Consider the following 8,454-nt stretch of genomic DNA (forward strand, 5'->3'; position numbering starts at 1 on the left):
TCGCCGCCTGCGGCCGTGTCGCTGCCGGTCGCCGGCGGTCCTCCGCCACCTCGAATCTCATGCCGACTTCAAAAGCTCGTATCTCCTCCATCCGAGCTCCGTTTGGGATGATCTTGATCTCGTTGGACTCTATTTTTCGTTGCGAATCTCACTGTAGGCTCAATGTGAGCTAAATCTCGAGGTGTCAAATTCTAACAGATAGATCGTCTAACATTAGAGGTGTCGAGGCTGGATTGATTTTTGCCAGTCTCGATGGTGTTATAGTAGAGCAAGCCCTCCACTTCAACTTTAAAATCTCCAATTATGAAGCAGAGTATGAAATACTTCTGATCAGATCGAGACTCACTCGGGAGCTTGGAATCTAGTATCTCCAAACCTTCAGTGACTCCAAACTAATGGTTAGCTAAGTTCATAGAGAATGCAAGGCTAAAGCACCTTTCATAGAGAAATACCTATAGAAGGTACAAGAGATTATTTTCTCTATCAAATTTGAGATTTTGTAGATATCCAAGATAGAAAATATCTGGACAAATATGTTGTCAAAGCTGGCGACTTCGGAGTTCACCGACATTCGGAAGCCTACTTATATAAGGACCCCTAAGAGATCCAGCATTAAGGATAAGTCGACCCAATTAATATAGGTGGACCACGAGCCTTGCTGGATGGACCCACTGATCTGATACCTGCAAGAAAGGTTACTGTCCAAAGATCGAGCCAAAGCTCGAAGGATCCAAATGAAGTCCTCCTGGTATGTGTTGCTCATGGAATGCTGTACAGGTGGTCCTACTCCATGCCCCTTCCCCGATGTCTCTGATCCTCTGAGGTAGAATAGCATTATGAGAAGTCTATGAATGCACCTACAGCAATCACCTAAGGGATAGGATCAGCTTACAAGATTCTGCAACAAGGGTACTACTGGCTGAGCATCCACAAAAATACTGTCGAGTTCGTGAAGCATTACGATCAGTGTCAACGATACTTGACTATCCAACACCTGCCAGCAGCCCCTCTTTCTCCAATCAGTTCTCCATGGTTATTCGATCAGTGGGGGATGGACATCCTTGATCCATTTTCATAGACCACTGGGTGAAGAAAGTTCATCATAATGGTAATCGAATACTTCATCAAGTGGGTCGAAGCCAAACCACTCGTCCAAATCATTGAGAAGAACATTTATGACTTCACTTGGAAGAACATCATCTGTCACTTCGATCTACCTCTGATCATCATAACTGATAATGGCTTGTAGTTCGATAATACTTCTTTTTGTGAGTTTTGCTAAGCGCTCCATATCAACCATTGCTTCACCTCTGTAGGGCACCCCAAACTAATGGAGACATTAAAGTAACCAATCATACCATCCTTTAAGACTTGAAGATCCAGCTAGACAAGGCCATGGGACTCTGGGTGGATGAACTGCACAGTGCTCTTTGGGCCTACTGCACTATGCATTGGCTTTCAATAAGTGAAACACCATTTAACCTCATTTTCGAGACCAAGGCAGTCATCTCTACGAAGATAGGCCTATCATCATATCAGATAGAGACCTTCAATGCATAAAGGAACTCAGAAGATTTACGATCAAACCTGGATCTTCTGAAGAAAGTTCGGGAGAAGGCACGGGTTTGAATGGTGGTGCACCGACAATGTGTTGCATGCTACTATAGGAGTCAAAGAGAAGTACTTTCAATCTAGAGACTGCATACTTAGGAGGACTAAAATCAACCAACTCACGAAATAAGAAAAGCTCTCACCCAAGTGGAAAGGACCGTATCACATCATCGAGGCAATACATATTAAGACCTAGCATCTGGAACAGCTGGATTGGACACTTTCATCCCAAATTTGGAACTCCATCAATCTTTAACCCTACAACCAGTGAAGGCGATCTTGTAAAAGTTGACTCTATGATAAAACTCTAATTTTTTGTGACTAAAAAAATATTATCGAGTGAAGCAGACCGAAGCAACAAAGCCTTAAGTCAGGCTAGGCCATCATGCCTCTTGAAAGCCATGGACTGAGACAAATCTCTCTAGGCTGGGCCACCATGCCCAAAAACCTCGGTTGCCTTACCCTCAGAAGTAGAAGGCTTTGAATCTTAGGTAATAGTAAGTCCACGCCGATTGAAGAACCTTGAGAAAGCCTTATATCTGGCTAGGCCATCGCACCTCTTAGAAGCCCTGGATCGAGCCAAACCTCCCCCGATCAAGCCACCATACTTAAAAGCCTCAGCTGCCTCACCCTCAAAAGCAAAAAGCTCTGAGCCTCAGATAATAGTAAGCCCACGCTGACTAAAGAACCTTGAAAATGTCTTAAGTCAGGTTAGGCCACCATATCTCTTGAAAGTCCTAGGCCGAGCCAAACCTCCCTAGGATGGGCCACCACACCTAAAAGCCTCAACTATCTCATCCTCAAAAGCATAAGGCTCTAAGCCTCAGATTATAGTAAGCCCACATTGGACGAAAAACCTCGAGAAAGTCCTAGGGGCAGGCAACCTAGACCGGACCACCATACTCATTTTCTTCGAGCCTTAAAGATCACAATATAAATGTCTCTTCGAGTCCAAAGCAAAGGAAGATTGAGCCTCCAACGAACATCCTTCCCACCAATCTAAGAAGGTTAGGTCCTTAAAAGGAATTTGCTAAAGCAGAAGAATAGAAGCTAAAGAGAAATAACCCCTTAAATCATAACATTGCAGAAGCATTCATCCACAATAAGACAAGTGAAGTTGAAGTAATTTTTTTTTTATTCCCTTAAAGCTCAAGATTACAAGATTTGACTCAAGAACCTGGCTATAAAATAAGCAGACCTAGGGTACATGATCATAGGAGTAGGGGGCAGAAGCCCCCACCAGACTTTGAAGAGGCATCCCACTCGAGCAGAGATCCCTAGAGATGAAGTGCGGTGTGATCAGACATGCTCACCCCCTAAGTGTCCGTTGATGGAAAGCTTGAGAAAGATGGCCCGAGAGGTGTGCGGATTTGATTAAAAGGCCCGAAGCCTTATAGAAGAGCCCGAAAAGGGGAGGTGCCTCAACCTCTGCAAGCTCCTTACTAGAACCAATGGCAAACATGAGCTGTCCTGACATCGACCATATTCTCTTCATATTGGAATAGTTAGAACATCAGTAGCCTGATGTTGGAATAGTTGGAACCTCAACAGTTCACATCGATCATAACCACACAATCGGAGCAGCGATGCCTATCAACGTCTCTTGCATCTAGTCGAAGAGACTACATAAACTGTTGAAGAGTAGGGGAAGACTCCACCGTATGATAGCAAGCATGAGCAACTATCATCTCACCGACTGGAACCACATTGATGGGCTTTTCTCTGAGATCTTCACTAAGAGTGGAAAAAGTTCTAGATAGGAGACTTGGGCTTTCCCCCTATTTATTGAGAGTCTAGAAGGAAAGACAATCCTTCGACTACCTTTCTGATTGCCAGATAGCATGCATCCAGTAGTCTCAAAAGATCACGCCCACTTGAGAAAAGATGCTTCAAGCACCCCTCCTGGTGGAGGACCACTTCGAAGGTTGTAACATTAAATGATCGCATAGTCGTCTGCGAGGAAGGATGCATGGATTGGCATAGCAATGAATGCTTGGGGATTCATAAGATAATATTATCATCAAATTCACTGAAAGGACAAAATTATCGTAGAGCACAATGCCAAACATGTCTAAGGAGGCGAAGTGCTCTAGCACAATTTCCAAACCCATGTGAGATGGGCATTGGATAGCTATCCACCTCACATCGCAAGGTGATCAAGTCGGAAGATCAGGTATACAGAAGAAGGATAATGATAAAAGAAAGTCTTTCTTCTATTCCATAAAAGATATTACATCAAGAAAAAACAAAAGAAGAAAGAAAAGCTAGTCTTCGTCTGAGGAGGACACCCTGGCCTCTTCATCACTAGTCATGGGGCAAAGGCACTTTAGCTCCAACTTTAGAACTATCCCCTGCAAACGTGCCTTGCAGTCTTGGAAGCTCCGAATGTAAGCGACCAAAGATGCCTCAAAGATCTCATCAATCAAAGCCTCGATCTGGACCCCTTGATAAAGAAAAACAGGATGACATCAAAGGAGTATCGTAGGGATTTCATGCATGTATTTTTTAAAAAATTTACAATGAAATAACTTTAGATTAAATATTTTAATTTACAATATAAGCACTTGATCTGATCATAAAACATCCTACAAATGGATCTATGATATGTATATGTGCATGTAAAAATCTGAATAACAAAATCTACATGATGTGCATAAAAACTAGTAAAGCAGTAGATCTGATCTACAATAATCAAGGATCCAAACCCAATACTTGAGTATGGATAGTCGAATGCCACGATCATGAATGTTGATTTGGAGGTTCTCGCTGGTTGCTCATAGATGTTCAACGTATCTGACCTCTATGAAATATCCACATGAAGCTCTGGTTTCAATCTGCTGTCTCTGAAGTGCTAGCTCGCAAAAACTGCTTCCAGTGGCTGATCTGATTGGATCTTCTTCTCCAATCATCTCATAACTTTTCGAGATTTAAAATGAATTGATAGAAGTCATCGGAGGATAGAGGAATAGTAGAGAATCATCTAAATATGATCTGAAACTCCCTTTCCAATAGTTAGATGAGCACCAGGCATGTGGCGCCATCTAATGATCATCAGACTATTGGACCTATTACCATCCAACTTAATGGGAGGCTATGACATAGTTATCACCATAATTATTTTATTTTATGGACCTAATAATTTAAAAAATTTGGTTAAGTCATTTTAAGAGAATTAAAAGGACTAACCAGCTAATCATAATCCTCCCACTGACTTCACCAAATCAGATCATAGAAAACTAGATACAAGCTGATCCAGGGGCACCTAAATCATCATACTGATTCACCTACATGACATAGGTTAGCTCAAGTCAATGAGCAGCCTAATTGAACATAGATCAACCATATTGGCCAGATAAGTGTGATCGATGAGAGAGATATACCATTAACTCATTATAGACTCAATCTATGCGAGAAGCTCCCAATTAATGACCACCAATCAAGATTGCCAAACTTACCTTAGACACCAATCGATTTATCTATTTCAATTTGATCTGCCTAAAGACTCGGGCTCAGCCACTGAGCCAAATCGAGGTCCATCTTGGTCTAATCAAAGATATGGACTTTGACCAACTACAAGTATTGAAAATTGATCAAGAGAAGAATTGACCCAATCAGGATTAACAATTAATTAGATTTGATTAATTACTTAACATAGTCCATTATCTATATGATTTCAAGCCCTGGGTCTAACCCAGTTAAACGGACCGACTTGAGCTAACCCATAAATTCATGATTGATGAAAATGATCTTAGATCTTTGATTCTCAAATCTAGATCACTTAATTTTCAATTAAGTTTAGGACTGATACAGGTTGGGATTCGATATTTGAAAATGATTTTCAATTTTTGTAAAATATTTCATAAGTTTTCATGCAATCAACAGTAAATAAATTTCAGATCTAAGTATAATATATCAGATCTAAAATAAATTTTTAATCTCTTTTCATTGTTCACATTCATGAAAAAAATTGTATAGCACTCCTACACATCATAAGAGAATCCCATCGAATGGGAGGGGAGGACCATGAAATCTTACTTTCTCCTATGATCGGACGGCTATGGCGATCTATTTAATCTAACTACTATGCTACTCAGAATTAAAATTAATTATTTAAATCTAATCTAAATAATTAAAATTTAAATTTTATAAAGATACATGCAGAATCTACATGTCACAAGCAACGTAGCTCTGATACCACTGAAGGAATACCGTAGGGATTTTATGCATGTATTTTTTAAAAAATTTATAGTGAAATAATTTTAAATTAAATATTTTAATCTATAATGCAAGTACATGATCTGATCATAAAATATCCTACAAATGGATCTATGGTATGTATATGTGCATGTAAAAATTTGAATAACAAAATCTGCATGATGTATATGAAAATGAGTAAACCAGTAGATCTGATCTACAATAATCAAGGATCCAAACCTAATACCTGAGTGTGAATAGTCGAACACCATGATCGTAAACATAGATCTAGAGATCCTCGCTAGTTTCTCATAGTCATTCCGCATGTCTGATCTCTATGAAACGTCTACATGAAGCCCTAATTCTGATCTGCTGTCTTAAGGAGTGTTAGCTCACGAAAACTGGAGGAATAGCAGAGAATCACCTAGATCTGATATGAAACTCCCTCTCCAAAATTGCTCAGTGCCAAGGCTGAACTCTTACCAAAGAAGAGATCATTCTCTTCTAATCATATGCTGAAAAAAAAATCGCCCACCCTAGATCCTCATTCCCAAGACCCCTAGTTTAGCCCCTCTCTTTTTGTTCTATCTCTTGATGGAAAAGATCTTAGGTTCAATGCACAAAAACAATCCTTTTTATGGATGCCAATCAAGGATGATAAGATAGGATAAGTGGCCATTTAAAGTTCAAATTTGAATCTCATTGAACTCAAACCAAACTGACCTTATCCTCATCCATTCTCTGATCAAAGAAGTGCTGAACATAAGGAAATGGGCATGGAAAACTATCAAGAGCTTCTCATTTTTCATCGCACAAAAAGAACCCCTCAAAGTGGCCGGTGGGTGGAAGGGATTAGGATGAGGTTTCAATCAGTTTTAAAACTTCTTTTAAATTCAAATCAAAACCAACTAAATCTTTATCTAAGTGGGTGACAAAGAGGAGTATTTTTTGAAGAAATTTCATGCACAAAAAGTTTTGTGCGATGTGTTATGGCATAGAGAAGGTAGGTAGCGCAAGGGACTTCAATTATTTGAATTTTGAATTCAAACTTGAATTCGAAATTCAAGTTGATTTCAAATTCAAACCAAGTTTGATCCAATCAAATTCTATCTAATTAAAAGTGATTAAATTCAATCTAATTTGATCCTAACTCAATTGAGAATTAATTGGATTCAAGTTCTGATCAGATCAGGGCTTAATCTCCCTTAGCAATTAGGTCATCCTATAATCTAATAGTATTTGACCTAATTGATGAAGCAACTACAGAAGTCGGAGGTGGCCGAACAAGCTGGCCTCCTGCTCCTTCACCAACAACTTGAGACTTCACGCTTGCCACACTTGAACCCATGGTGGTGGTAGATGAAGGCTCGACTATAGCATCTTGAATTGTACTCTTCACTGCAGTCGGAGGAGTGCTCCAGACATCGAGCACATCTGACCTTAGCTCAGCAAGTGATCTGATAGCCTTGGCTTGAGCTCCAACCCTAATAAGCTGCACCCTTGATGCACCCAAAAGTGGCTCTGCATCAGGTAAACTTTTCTATACTGCGACAAGCTAAGTATCAGCCCCTGCTTCGGTTAGAGGGGAACCATCGATCATGTCTAGAGATTGTTTGATTAGAATGGTTTTGATAAAAACATCGAGGATATCTAAACCCCAACCTCCCGCACTTTTGCTCGGATCAACATCTGCAGTGAACCTTTCATCCCATGGTCCTTCAGTCTCAACAGGCTAAACATCACCTTTTACTTCAACTTGCGGCACATTCCTGAGGCACCTAAAAAAAGCTTGATCGAAAAAATGTTGCCCACTGGGATGGGAGTGGTTGAGCTGTATCCTCCCGTTCCTTACTTCATTTTAGTATATTTGATCTTCCTTCTCTTCACCTTTAGTATACTAGTTAGCAGTTTCTCCATAATGAACTCCATTTCTATTCAAGATAGAAGAGTCACAGAAATAAGAACACATCACAAGAAGAGAAAGAGAAGGAGCTAAAAAGAATCTTATTTCCAAAGATCTCTCCCAGGAGTATAATAGACTCTAGCAAAAAATATAATAAAAGAAGAAAAAAAAGTCATCAGGAACGTGACTTAGGATCTCTCTCAACATCTTCATCCTTCCTAGTGTCAGTAGAACTGTTGCTTGAAGAAGTGAAGGCTAGAGCCATTAAAGGGCTCGATCGAGTTCTAGAAGCTGCACTTTGATCTTCTACTTGCATTGATTGAAGCTAGTAAGGAAGGCTTTCTGACACTACTCCAAAAACTCCCTATGAAAAGTCTCACCTCTCTTGAAGTCCTCCACATTTTAGTTGCAGCTTCAGCAATACGATACTCAATAGTCATAGTTACCTCTACCAATCGAGACTGGGCCACCCTCGTCTGGGTTGCCTCTACCTTAGCTTGGCTAGTGGCTTTCTCAGCCCATCCAACTTGATCCCGTACTCAAGTAGCTTCAACTTCACTTTCTTGAAGTTGAGCCATCTTTATCCAAAGATTTCTCTGGGCTTCCTCCAAAGAGATTTTATTCTTTTTTAGGGCTGTCTTAGTAGTGTCAGCTCAGAATTTCTTTACAACAAGCCTCTCCTTGGTCTTATCTCGCTCCTCCTTAACTACTTGAAGGCGGCAGTGAAGCTGATGGTTTTCTCCATC

The sequence above is a fragment of the Elaeis guineensis genome, chromosome 5, assembly GCF_000442705.2.
Source record: "Elaeis guineensis isolate ETL-2024a chromosome 5, EG11, whole genome shotgun sequence".
Taxonomy (NCBI): domain Eukaryota; kingdom Viridiplantae; phylum Streptophyta; class Magnoliopsida; order Arecales; family Arecaceae; genus Elaeis; species Elaeis guineensis.